The 15091-nt window shown below is 37.5% G+C and overlaps 1 long non-coding RNA gene across 1 annotated transcript; it reads left to right on the top strand.

Annotated features, from left to right (window-relative positions):
• The first annotated feature begins 206 nt into the window (after positions 1–206).
• On the top strand, positions 207–8774 carry LOC307172988. The gene is made up of 4 exons (XR_013823793.1): positions 207–458; positions 594–691; positions 7152–7233; positions 8641–8774. It is a non-coding gene; the product is annotated as an uncharacterized lncRNA (long non-coding RNA).
• The last annotated feature ends 6317 nt before the right edge of the window (positions 8775–15091 follow it).

Raw genomic sequence — 15091 nt, 5'->3', positions numbered from 1 at the left:
CAAGGGTCCTCGGCTTGTAAAAAGTTGAAAAACCCTGGATGACGTAAGCACGAGTTACTTGTAATGCATTACACCTAACTCTTCCCATGAGAACTAGTGTATGTGGATGATCACGACTGGTTGCAGTGCCCTAAAGCTGGGCTGTAGATTATTTCCTCATACTGAGTCCTTTGCGTATTAACTCTCATTCTCCTCTTCCGCTATAGATTATGTCACCAGAGAAGGCCTTCCAGTGTGAGTCATCTGGGAGCGGAGAAAGTGGATTTGGATCCCAGGTCCAGCTGACCTCTGGAGCTTCTCACCCGAACTGTTTGTGGAGCCAGACTTCAGATTAGAGCGGCTGCATTTCTCTGCTCCTTTGACTTGCTTTCTTTTCTTTCTGTTGAACTTGCCCGTCACCCCTTCCTCCCTCCCACAGTTCATGCTTTCCAGATATGTCACTCCAGCTGGGATATAAAGTACTTTACTTCATTACTTACTTTATTTATGTAATTTATGGGGGAATTGTACTTTACCTGAGTACTATTAAAAGTGAATAGGTGTACTTTTACTGAATAATTTTTTTTCTTCTTATTCCTCTTTTATTAATTTAGCTGCTTTAAAGTGCACCTAGATCCTCCTACTTCTGGAATGGACATTCAAATAACAACAAATCAATACTGTACGATGCCAAACAGTGTTGCATCAGTGGGTAAGCATAAGTAAATACATCACTTCTACACTACAGTATATGATTTATTTATGCATGGTATCTAACAATTCATTCAGTTGCATAAAGCAGTGAAGAGTGAGTCATTAGCTTTACACTACTTCATAATTAAACTTACATTAGACTTTAAGTTTGGATATCATTGAGTTTTAAAGTTTCCCACTGGCCTCTGGTAAATATGATATTTCTGACTTCACTTGTAGGACCTGTTATTGCAGGTGTTAAAAAATAAAGACCATAAACTATCCTATTATATATATTTATATATTTTATTGTATAAGTAGATAGATAGATAGATAGATAGATAGATAGATAGATAGATAGATAGATAGATAGATAGATAGATAGATAGATAGATAGATAGATAGATAGATAGATAGATAGATAGATAGATAGATAGATAGATAGAGGAATAAAAACACTCAAAAATTGCTAGTAAATATGACAAATAATTAGAAAGAAACAGCAAGAAAGAATTAAACATAGTAATACCAGACATTTTTTTATCTTGTGGGACATTTTTATTCCCCATGAGGAAAACAGCGTCTAAATCATACAAAATTATGCTTTTTTGGAAAATGTAAAAATGCAGAACGTTTTCTGTGATGGATATGTTTAGGATTAGGGAATTTTGAATATACCGTTTGTACAGTAATCATTATGTCTATGGAAAGTCCCCATAAACCATGAAAACACTGTGTGTGTGTGTGTGTGTGTGTGTGTGTGTGTGTGTGTGTGTGTGTGTGTGTGTGTGTGTGTGTGTGTGTGTGTGTGTGTGTGTGTGTGTGTGTGTGTGTGTGAGTGTGAATGACTAGGATAAGAAGAGGGTCTTGGCGCCACAGTGTTGATCTTTTAGTTTTGTCTTTCCTGACACCCTCCCTTCTTCAATGCCAATATCTAAGCACTGTACAACAGATCTTACACTAGCTACTCATCTTTCAGCATTCCCGTTTTAGTAGGCACGGCTTCAAAGCTCTCCCGTGCCATCATATCAGCTCAAGAGACCACATATCTTAAAAAACAAAAAACAAAAAAAAACGACTCACTCATGGCTGTCTGGATATGAGAGCCTGCAATGGTAACCTGGCAATGAAGTTAATTTTCCTAATACACTGCACAAGTCGACTCGTTGGTCCTTAAAGCACTAGAAGGCACTGGATACCAGCCGTTTGAAAATCAACACAGATAATCACCACGACAGCGAGCACGTGGAGAACACAATCAATAGCTGCCGCTCACAGCAAGGTCACACCGTGACATGCAAACAAGCCCTGGCTTTCCTGTCCCGCATGCTAAGTAGCCGTGACTGCTACTTGGGAGATGTTTGTCTCTCGGGGAAAGGCATCGCAGTGCCATTGTTTGTGAAATCTAATAGGCTTGTGTTGTGTTCGCTCGCTTTGTGCTGAGCAGTGAGCTTTATTCCCTCGTCGCTTCAGCAGCCTGTTTGTCCATTAATGCTCCATTAGGGAAATTAGTGCTGTAATTGTGGAGGCGAGAAGAGATCAGGAGACTAAAGTGAAGGAGACGTGACTGTTAGTCTTAAAGGGCCGGTGGACGTGGTGCGACCAGTACCTGCTTGATGTTAAGGGAGTTACTAACAAAGTGAAAATGTTAATTGATTTACTCTGAAGCTAGAATATAAAACAAGAGTTGAGGAAATGTAATGACACAAAATGCATCTTAATTCTAAAAATGGAAGCATTTTAAAAATGCTTTTTAAATTTACAGTCTTTTTTTCCCAGTAAAAAGCACCAAAAAAGACTCATCCTGCACTCACGGTGTATGTATGCATGTGTATTGTATTTTTTTTATTTCTGTCCAGTCAAATTCTCCTTCTCTCTCTGTGCAGAATGTCGCTCCTCCTAACACCAACTTCCATTGCCACTGACTAGTGTTATCAAGTAATGGTTTATGGCTGTGACAGAAATTACAGCCTTCTGGCTATTTTAAAAAGCCACAAACCCTTTCATAAGTCCCATCAAAACTTCCTGCTTCAAAAGGAAACACATCAACACAGGAAGGAAAACTGCTTTTGTCAAGCCACTTTATGGGGTTTCAGATGTCCCAGAAAAGCTGATGCCACCTGTTTCAATATTTTATTATCTAATGCAATTACATTTTTACCCTACTATTCAATATTGTGGGGTTTTATAAAGAAATGTATACTTTTATTCAGCAAGCATGCATTAAATTGATTAAAAGTGACAATTAATACATTTATATTGTTACAAAATATTTCTATCTCAAATAAATGTTGTTCTTTTGATCTTTCTATTCATCAAAGAATCCTGGGGGAAAAAAATGGTTTCCAAAAAAATATTAAGCAGCACAGCTATTTTCAACATTGCTAATAATAAGAAATGCTTCTTGAGTACTAAATCAGCATATTATAATGATTTCTGAAGGATCATGTGACACTGTAATGATGCTGAAAATTCAGCTTTGCATCACAGGAATAATTTTTTATCATTTAATCATTTTAAACCGTAATAGAAAACAGTTGTTTTAAATTGTAATAATATTTCAAAATATTACTGTTTTACTATATATTTATCAAATGCAGCCTTGGTGAGCAAAAGAGATTTCTTTTTGAAAATCTTACAGACCCCAATCTTTTAAACAGAATACTGTTATAACAGTGCGCAGTTATGTATACATGTACTTTTGGATGTGCATCTATCTCCAGTCATGCAGTAAATACTCATTTATGATAAGAAAACCTTGTTTATTTAACAAAACAGAGGAGGCAGAGAGATGGAGGCAGTAGTGCGTGTGTGTTTCAGGGTGTCTGTTTGTGTGAACTTGCCTGAAATTCTCCAGGTCTGCCCTCTTTGTTATAAGTGTTCTTAAAGTAGCTGGCAGAAAAGTGCTCTTTTTGATAAGCTGCAAGTTACTGAAAGCTAGCTAGAGTAATCCCCACTTACTGTATAGACGTTGTGATATTTGCTGTAGCAACATAAACCCGAGTTTGATAAATTTAAGCATTTAAGCAATGTCATTTTCAATATTGTATTTTTCTGTCTACACAGGCCAGGGCTGAGTTTTCCAAAAGCATCGCAAGCCTAAGTTGATCGTAGAGACCATTGTTGGCAATTGTTCTACGATCACTTAAGGCTTACGATGCTTTTGTCCAAACACTGTCCTGCAGAGTTTAGCTCCCACTTGCCTCAACACACATGCTTGAAGTTTGAAGTACTGTATATGCCTATACACTGTAAAAAGTGAATAGTTGGATCAACTTAAATTATCACGTTTTATCGTGAAAAACGTGATAATTTAAGTTGAGAAAACTTAATTTCTTTAGGTGTTACCAATTGAAGTAATTTTTTAAAGTTGATCCAACTATTCACTTTTTACAGTGTACAAGACCTTGATTCGCTGGCTCAGGTTTGTTTAAGTGGGGTTGGAGATTAATTCTGTAGGACACTCCAGGAGTGGGATTGGACACCCCTGCTGTAGATATCAAATGGTTTTCATACGTAGATTAATCGTTTTACTTCAGAAGACTAGTAATATGTGGCCCTGGACCACAAAACCAGTCACATGGGTACAGTTTTTGAAATTGTGATTTATACATCATCTGAAAGCTGAATAAATAAGTGTTATATTGGTGTATGGTTTGTTAGGATATAACTATATTTGGCCGAGATACAACTATTAAAAATCTGGAATCGAAACACTGAGAAAATCGCCTTTTAAAGTTGTTAATTTACGTTCGCGATTGTGCTGCATTCACTCACAAAAATAAATGTGTCATATATTTACGGTAGGAAATTTACAAAATATCTTCATGGAACATGATCTTTACTTAATATCCTAATGAATTTTGGCATAAAAGAAAAATGGATAATTTTGACCCATACAATGAATTGTTGGTTATTGCCACAAATACACCCGTGCGACTTGTGACTGGTTTCGTGATCCAGGGTCACATGTAGTGCCATATGGAGTCATATGGACTAATTGCTTGTTTGTCTTATTCATAATTGAGCAGCGTAAAAATTCTCATTTTGTGTTCCACAGAAGAAAATTAGTGTTAGGAAATGATGAGTTTTCATTTTGTGTGAACATTTTGTGTGTTAAATGTGTTGTTCTGATGTAAATGAAGGTTCTTGACTCCTTCGAACACACTATCACTGATGTGATATCATTCTCTCAGGTCTGCTCACTGCCCGGTAGCCATTACTGTGTGAAAGGGAGTCGAACTCGGACCCCCGTGGCTTCCTGCCAGACTAATTTCCTCACGGTCTTCCTGAACAAGACATCATTTGAAATGAAATACAACCGCTTCTTCCTTTGCCTGGTGGTGGCAGGCTTTAAATAGCACATCTGGGGACACCAGTTTGTCCCGCCACCCTCATGCACGGCCCAAACCCCCGTACATGATGATTCATGCTCTGTTTTCTCTCGAAACAGCTCAGCATCCTGGCATTGTGAGGACGGCCTAAACCTCGGGCCGAAATAAGCATGAAAACCGTGGACGTGGATTTTCCCGGGTGGTCGAGGAGATGTCAGTCACCATGCCAGAAAATTATTTCTGCTCATGACAGCTCATTTCCAGCCTGCTGTTTATTTGTTCTGCTGTGTTTTTTTTTTTTTTTTTTTGGGCTGGGTAATTTACCCCAGATCGGTGCTCCTAAAGTCTTGTCCCGGGGACTTTTAACAACTTAGATTTTAGCATCTCACAACTGAAAGCTATTGGTGAGCCACTAAAAGGATTAGTAGCATTAAGGCTAACTGTATTCAGATATGACTAATGCCCGAGCAGGACCCGCAGGACTGAGAGGTGTCAAGTCAAATCGTTCAATAAGGCCTCCATTAATCCCCCTTCATAGGCCTTGTTTACACCTGGTATTTAGATGCATTTAGGTCCATCGGATGACAAGTAGACGAGAGAGACACATACCCGTTTACACCTGGTGTTTTAATCCATCTCTTTTGTCGACTTTCAACCACTTCTGTCCTGATTTCTTCGAGAGGAGGGTCTAAATGTATGGGTTTTTCCAGATCTTTCGATCTAATGGACAAAATAAGCTTGTGCAATTTACATATGAACACGCCTGGAGAAATCGACGAAAAAATATACGGAGAACAGCTTTCGTTTTTCTGCTCTAACAGCCGCAAGACCAACCCAAACACTGTGAGTGCGTGTTTCGAAAATCAGGAATTATGAGAGAACACTGTGCTTGGTATGTTTTTCGTCTTCAAACCAAACCAAATCTTCAGCCGACAAAGTTTAAATCCCGTCTGGCTCGCGCGCTTCCCATAATGTTTATGCTTTAAGTAAGTAGGCGGTCTTTTGTGGCTGTTCGAACACATTCGATCACATGAGCGTCTACACTACGAAAGCAATCCGGTCAAATGCGCTTTCGACAATATCTGAAAGTGGTCGAAAGTGGACAAGCTCAAAACGTTTTAGACCCCGTTTACACCTGTATTAAGCGTCATCCACTTCTGATCCGAGCGACCAAAGCACATCTTAATACCAGGTGTAAACAGGGACATAGACCAAGAATCAGACCATGATGGAAACCAAGTCATTTGAATGCACATCTCTCATCATCTTCCCGATAATGGTCGTGCTCATACTATATACTATACTTTATAATGACTGCATATTTATTTTAACAGGTTCATTTTAGAATACACTCTCTGACGTACTATCTACAACAACAAAAAACGTTATTATTTATTTATTCTGCTAAGGAGCTTCTGGATAGTTTAGTGTTGCTATGCTGTGGCATCTTGGTGGTTGGTTTCTGGCCCAATTCTCTTTTTTTCTCCCTATTTTTGGCTCGGGTCCTTCTTTCAATGTAAGTGTATGGGAAGTGGTCACATTGGTCCTTGCAGAGTAATGTTTTTCAAACTGAGAGGAGGAGTTTGGGAAAGGCCCTGCCACTTTTATTCCATTAGATGATGACAAAAGGGATTATGTGTTAAGAGGAGTGCTATTGGAAGGATATCAGCCATTAGACCCTTTTCACTTTTACTGACCACTTTGCTGATTCTATGAAATACTATTAGGGTCTTTGGTGGCAACACTCACCACATGGGGCTTCACTAAACTGTATGAGGGCAACAGTGCTGTAATTATGGGTGTGAATAGGGAGATTATTCCACACCTGACCCTTTTATGAGATTGGGAAAATATATAGGAGCCTCTCTGGGGTCAGAGTTTATAGGTAAAGGATGAAGGAGATATCTGATTTCAGCATTATAACATATTGTGATTTCATAATAACAGAGAGCTGAAAGTCAATGGTTAAGTTACACAAAATTGGTTCACAGGTCACCAGTTGGTGTGATTAAACTTTACTGTTTATATTAGCATATAATGATAAATGCTGCAGAAAATTCTTCCTCTGTTTCACAACAGCTTAATTTTGATGTCATGTTGACTTTTATTTAAGATTCGTAATATTTATCCTTATTTATCATCCAGATTCCCAAGGCATTCACCAACATCACCGACCCATTCCGGACAACTGGAGGATGGCTGTGATGCTGCAGTCATAAGGATAAAGGTGATATTCTTCCATAGCCTTGTAATAGAATAACTCAATCCCTATAAAAGCAATTGTAAGGTTATTATCTTCTTAGGGTCCCATTTGTAGTGAGTAGCACTTAGGGAAGGAGAGCTCGAGACTAATCTCATAGTTGGGTTTCTTAGTCATCAGATTTACCTTCTGCCAGCCACAGTGAATGTCATTGTGGTTTTATCCATCGCTAATTCCACTGAGTCTAGTGAAACGCTTGTGAAAGTTGGAAAATGAATAGTAGTGGATGACCCTGGCAAGGTGTGAAGTTGTGGTGCGGTTGGATGTGTTACATTTTAAAATTCATTAAGCTGTGCCAGTTTGCGTTTCAATTTAATTGAATTCCATCTGTGCATACTTACAGTGATTTGCAATGACATAGCATCCAGACATCAGTTATTTTGAATAGCTATGTTTCAATCCACCTATTTTTATGTAAATTTTGGGATGTGGTTTAAAGAAACACTGGATGGAAACAGCAAAATGTACCTAAATAAAAAAAAACATATGCGCTCAATTAAGGCAGATCATTTATTTAATTTGATAAGAAGAAATGCGCATAAACTATGATGGAAATACATTTACCGAATAAATTCCTGGATGCGCAAAAATAAATCTCATGTAACTTCTCCTCAACAGTGGATGTGATTGGATAACTGGACTAACTAGCGGATCAATCTCATTGCTCAGCATTAAATGTTGGTTTAGTCATTCTGAAATGCCTAAGTGAAAGTCTGTCATAACGCTGGTTGGGCATAATTACCTCCCAGAAGCATCTTAAACGATGGCGTTCCCAAACACTAGGCATTCGAACACAAGATAACATGAAAGTGTTTATTGTGTTTCGTCTGCACGCTCTGAAGCACAAGTCATTTATAATGTAAGCAAAAAGAACCACAGTGGCTTCCCTGAATGCAACAACTTCCATTTCTATTACAGATATTTTGCACCGATTTCCCAGGAAGTGATGATTTTGTTCTCTTGAACACGTCATGCTTTGTTCGCAAATGTTTTGTGCGATATTCCAATTTTGCACACAAGTTAAATTCTCAACCTGGGATGGAAATACAGCAACTGAGAGTTGCCGATTTCTCACAACGTGAGCAACTGTAGCAAGTGGAAATGCTACAAAGTTGTGCTTTGTTGAGTTTACATTTATGCAAATTAGCAGTGGCATAATGTGCAGACTACCAATACGAATACAGACAGTGTTGGATAATGTGGCACACTTAAAAAAAAAAAAGCTATTAATATTTAGTTATTTTTAAAATATTTAGCAATATTTTAGATGTTTCTTCATTTCTATGGAAACGTTTTTATTTTATTTTTTAAAACGGTGCTTTTTTTAATTTAACTGACTGACGGTATCCTGCAATCCTACATTTTCCTCTTAAGGGCCGGCCGTCACAGGGGCTTTTATAGACGATGGATGTCACAAGTGTCAGACTAAATAAACGGAGGGCAGCGTTGCTTATTTGTATGGCGTTAACAGGCGCGCAAAACCCCAAAGAGCCACGAAAGAGCCGGGCCGCCACCCAACAAGCAGGTAAGCATGGGAGATGGCCAATTCCCACACACAGAAGAATTCGCTGGCAAAATATACACCGGACAAACGCTCACCCGCGCATACACACGTTTTAGCAAATAAAAAAGGCCTATGAGCGGGCCAGCTCGTATTGATCTTCTAACATAGGATTATACAGTCTGGCTCTATGGGCTTACCCGCTTTAATTCCCTCACAAAATAGATAGACTGACTTTGGCTCTATACATATCTGGATCAATGCAAATGTACTTATGCTCCCATGGTTCAATTTTAAACGAATTCCATTAGCCATAAGTAAAAGTTTTCTAGGGTAATGTGATTAGGGTCCCCCTCACCAACAGACTTTCTACTCTGCAAGCGGTGAAATGTTTCTCTTTTTTTCCCCTTGCGCCAGGAGCAATATCCCTCCGACAGATGCTCCTGTGATTGCGGTAGTAGCGGCGTAAACGCCACCTGTCTCCTCTCCTCTCGGTTCCTCTTTCTGAAACACCAGTTTCACTCAGTCTCACAGGCTCTCTGGTGTCCTCTTCGGTTATTCCCGAATCAGACTCCTCCAATGGCATCATTTAATAAAAGCTACCGGCGTGCTGCCTCTCTCCTTCTTTAAAACAAGACTTCATTATTAGATTTAATGCATGAGTTGGATGTCAGCTGGCATCTTTGCCTTCATCTTAAATGCTAAAACACTGAGCTGGTGTGACAAGTGAGACACAGGGCAAATCTCTATGGTCTATGGTCTCTTTAGAGTGTATTTCTAATATTGTAGGGCTATATTTATTGGTGTTTTTAATTGATTGATAAAATATTGCCAACATAAAATATAACTTGGTCTAAGAAAATTGACTTAATTTTATTTTATTAGGGTTTATTTATTGGTGTTTCTCAATGATTTCAGCTGGAAATAATGCCATAGTTATAGAAACTTCTCAAAAATATGTTTTTATTCATTTGTTTGTTTTTCGAATTTAACCATAAACATGAAACAGGTCATGAAAAAATATTTATTTATTAATTAATGTGTCTTTGTTTTTTCAAATTTAGCCATTTTAATTTGTTCTTTTATTGGGCTGTTTATTAGTGTTTTTGAGCAGATAGAAAATTTTGCCATAATAAACATAAAATCTAACATCGTTATAAAAACTTCTCCGAAATATGTATTTATTAATTTGATTGTTTATTCAGATTTATTTATTTCAATTTATTTATTTACATTTACTTATTTTCCTTTTTTTTTCTTTTATTAGGCTATGTTTATCAGTGTTTTTGATTGATTTCAGCAAATAGAAACTAATGCCAACATAAAATCTAACATAGTTATAAAAACTTCTCAGAAATATGTATTTTTTTAGTTTGATTGTTTATTCAGATTTATTTATTTAAATTAATTTACTTATTTACCTTTTTTTTCTTTAATTAGGTTATATTTATTAGTGTTTCCAGACTGATTTAAGCAGACAAAAATTATTGCCAATAATAAATCTAACTTTCTTAAAATGTTTTTTTGTTGTTGTTTGTTTAAACTTATTTGATTAATTTACTTTCTTTAATTACTCTTTTTGAATCATAAATTATTCATTAATTGTCCATAATAGAGTGCATTAGCGCCTGTCCCCTTTTTCAGCGGCGTTGGTTCCAGAAGCATTTTTTTCCTTCATTTTTCCCTGGATTTTTTTAATTTTCTAGATAGATCTTTGTTAAAGATTTATCAACCATGAACCAAGCTACGAGGTGAATCACAACAAAAATGTTTTTAAAAATTGGACAAAGGTACAAGACTGTGTAGGCTACTAGCTTCCTGCATTGCGAACAGCATAATCGAATAAAAAACAATGGAGAAATATAAAACTACTTATTTACAAATGTTTATGTATATATTTTAAGTTTATTGCAAAATATGCATATACAAACGTTTCAGTATTTTGAGGGAGATCGACTCGATTTGCAGTGCTTCATGGGAGTGGGTGGAGCAAAAGAGCTATTTTCGACTCTCTGATTGGTGTGATGTGCACCACCATGGGTAATTGAGTTTTTCAACAGGAATTCCACTGATAAACACGATCATTTAAAACAATAAGCTTAAACAATGTGGGCTGATGGTTATAGCAGAAGCAAATACCACAGATTAACATCCTTTTCCGCACAATAGTTCTATCTTTAAAGGTTTATAAGTTATTGTTCAAAATCAATTTCCTTATGGAGAACTTGAAGGCAGTTTTTACTTCCTGAACCCGACTGTTGACCTCTATTACAAACATTTTAGTTCTTTTTCTCTTGCCTTGAGCTTTTCCCTTTGCATTACTTTTTTTTGCATACTTCATCTCATCTTGATAAATTCTCTAAATGAATTATATCTGACAGACTTATCCATTGCTGATTAGATCACACCATGTCTTTTCCCATATGTAGGTGTTGATCAATATGGACCCGATTATGATCTGTTCAATTACGAATGCGTCATCAACGCGTTACTCACACGCTTACCCCTAATCCTGTCATGACATCAGACAAGCAGGCTGTTTAAAACGAGCTGCCAAGGAATACAACTAACCACTGTTCGTTGTCCCCGGCAACTCCGCAAATTAAAATAAACAGTCCTGAGGGAAAGCTCTCCCACCCTCCCAGGCCCTCGGCCTGACCCTGAGCGAGCAAGAGAGAGGGAGAGAGAGGCTGACCATGAGATGGAGAGAGAGAGTGGTGCTACAGATGATGATGGCTGAGGTTGCTACTGTTCGCTGCAACATACAGGCCTGCAAAAAACCTCATTGTCATCGCCAGAAAAACAGGAGACAGCCATTCAGTTGTAAAAATTTGCTGACAAGGAACATTGTCTCCGTTTAAATAGAGAGGATAAATGTGAAGATGGATTCAAGTCATTAGGCTCAACCTAATCAAATCACTTTTGGCCATTCATAGCTCCTCGGGCTTCTTGAGTGATGCAGACAATTGAAAATAATTTTCTCCCTGCATCAAGCGCATGCCAAATTGTTAAAAGGAATGAAGAATAATTTTCTCCTTTTTACTAAGTGAATCCACACCACAACATTTTCTCCCTCTTTTGACAGACAATCAAGTCTATTAGACTTGAATATTCGAGTGAGAAACATGGCCATTTCTTACACTGAAACACCGTACAGCCACTCAAACGTGAGACATGTGTCTTCCTTTATTATGGCGTTATGGTCATTATTTTTGTTGGTCTGGTCTTAGTAAAACATATGGTAAAGTAAAGGGTATTGGAAATGGCTCATTCCTGCAGTGATTAAGTACATTTATTCATATGTATCTTAATATATTGGATGAAATATTAAACTCAGTTCATATTAGTTGCAGTGGTCATTAAATAATTTCACTACTTCGGTTTGAGGATCTTGCGATGTTCCCGGTTGCTACACTACACTAATATCTAGAATGGGAAATTGTCATTTTATTAAGAAATAATCCAGGTTTTTCTTTAGGTTTTCCTTAATTGATTCCAAAAAAAGAGAGAAAGTGATGTAATTAGAATATTGTTTTCATTTGTGCTGAATCTATAGATTTTGAATGTTTTTAATGTCATTTGTCAAATACGTTGCTAACAAAAGCCAGCTCCTTACTGACTTTATTCTCCAGGAAGTGATATTTTTTGTGGGAAGCAACAGTATAAATAACAGTGAAAACTACAACGTTTTTTTGTAGCTTTTTTTGTATCATTTTGGCTTGTCTTACTTTAAAACAATTCCCTAATGTTTGAAACAATACAGAAATCATTGGTAATTTCGCATTTAAAAACATGAAAGCACTTTATTTCCATCCTGAGATTTCCATTCCTGAAATCCTGTTCAGTTTTTATTTTCATTCTGTTGCCATCTTTTTAATTTCCTTATCAATTAATTTATAGTGTCTGATTTTGACCAGAGCACATATCTGAAAGTCTTTTTCTAGAAAGACAACCTTAACTTAAAGTACAAATCTATTCATATTCATTCAAACATACTATAAAAGATACTGGCGAACAGCAAATGACCCTCTATAACATCCATCTATATAAAATGTCTTCTTAAGGGATATATAACTGAGATATGAACCACAGTCAGCAATTGCCAACTTGATTTCGCGCTCAACCTCTCTTTCCGTTTTCTTTTCCCTTGTCCATGAGAACAGTCTCCACCCAGAGTTACTGGCATTTCACTGCAATATAAACACCACAGAAACCCAAACAGTGCATTTGCTAGTGATTCTGCTCACTAATGTTCATGACTATTTATATTAGCCATTTATCTCGTAACATATACTTTTGTCCTGCACCCCTGCAGCTTTTGGCTGCACACCATTTTTCCTTTTTTACCGAACATGTACGTGTCTCTGCAAGATTTAGAATCAGCAGTTGTGCAAAAACACACACACACACACACAATGGCCCACAAAACACCATGTCCAAATGTGTCCAGAGGTTTATGTGGGTGAAGATGTATACCGTAATTGTGATTTTGTGTGTGTGTGTTTCTGAGAAAGGTGCGGGTCCAGCTGCGTGTGTTTGTTTGTCTTTGGTCTGTGTGACCCGGGACACTGACAGACGGCTGAGGCTGGTGGACGCCCGTGTGCCACGGTCATGAGAGATATATGGTTCTGTGAACTGGGTTCACACCGTGTCCCTCCCTGGCATCTGGGTTCGGACCAGCGCATGTGTTCGTCAACGCGGTGACCCTCCATTGCCTAACGTGTCGGGGTTTCCGCCTAATATAGCCAAGGTGTGTGTATTATTTTTTCCTTATTGCTCATGACATTTACAGTCTCTGTGAAATGCTGCCGTTTTATGATGCCATTGTTCAGGTTTCTGTGAACCTGGAAGTGGGAAGTGACTGTTGTTGACTGTCGCATATTGGCAATCAAACACACAGAATAGTGTACAGTATATCGAACCGCAGCAGTTTTAGCCTCATATGTCAAAATGTCAGAAATATACAATAGGTCCTATGCTGTCACCAACAACCAGTCAGGCTTGCTGTTTTGAAAACTTACCCTCATATTATATATATATCATTATATACAGGCTATATTGTCATTGCAGTGAAAATATTTCACTGTAATATTGCAATAAGTTTTATTGCAATGACAATCTTCTTAATAAAATATTAAAGATTTTATTTGATCACATAAAAATAATTGGCTATATTAAGTTTATGGAAAAGTATTATTCTGCCAAAATAAATGTGCCAAATATATATCTGTATTTACACACGAGAATATGATATAAAAAAGAACTAAATTTAAGAGAAATAAATACAAAGTGCAGTTTAACTTACACTAAGCCTTACATTTCCAAATTAACATTTGCAAATAGTGGAGACGATAAAAAATTACCTTATTGATTTTATTCGTAATAAATGGCTTAAAGGGAGATATAATTTGCTCTTAAACGCTCATATGGTTGCCTTCTATCCTCTTTGTGGGCAAGATAATTAATACTAATGACCTCAGTTGTCAGTGCCAGTAATTTCATAATAGGCTTCAGAGGACTTGCTCATTTATTTTGGAGAATTAATTAACGTCTGATAATTATCAATTCTATTAATTACACGTGTCAATATTTGGAGGGAAATGAGCATCGCTTTTTTTTTCTCTCAGACTGTTTCTTGTATGTTAGTGTGGGTAAACAAAAAAGAAGAAGAAGAAGAAGAACGAGACAGGCCTCCCATATTTTTCACCCTCCCATATAAACAGGACGGCCAGATAAATGAGTGCGGTGAATTCATACACAGGGAAATAGCCAGTGTTCCGGGAACAGCTATAATCTGTTTCTCTTTATCATTCGTCCGGAATGACACCGTTTAGCATCGCTCCCCGTTCTTCGGGACTCCTCTGCTCAGAATTCCAGGGCCGGCGATCTGCCTCGGACGGCAAAACTAAATAAAGATGTTTAGTGACAGGCTAATGAACAAATGGGCCCTCTTGATTTAACCTTGATGAATGGTCCGGCCAGGTGTTTTCAATAACGACAATAAGCACTGCAAGCCACAGGCCCACTGATACTGGTATAATGCATTATTAGACCATTAGAGGCTGGGGATGGGAGACCACTTACGCACTGGCCTATCAATAATGCTGTGTCCCAGTCTGCATTTAGGCTCGGGGAATTAGTCATACTGATATTCTATTTAATAAAAAATCACGAGAAGACGCATAAAGAATCTCATTACATTTTAACAGGGTTACAGTAACCCGGGAGGACCGCAAGTTTAATTTTCATAAGAGCATCCATTCTTCAATTATGTCAAGCAGAGAAAATGTAAATGGCAAATGGAATGCTAACAATATCTCTACA

Source organism: Squalius cephalus (genome assembly GCF_949319135.1).
Source record: "Squalius cephalus genome assembly, chromosome: 15".
NCBI lineage: Eukaryota > Metazoa > Chordata > Actinopteri > Cypriniformes > Leuciscidae > Squalius > Squalius cephalus.
The sequence above is the reverse complement of the archived record's forward strand: the minus strand, read 5'-3'. Positions and strand labels throughout refer to the sequence as shown.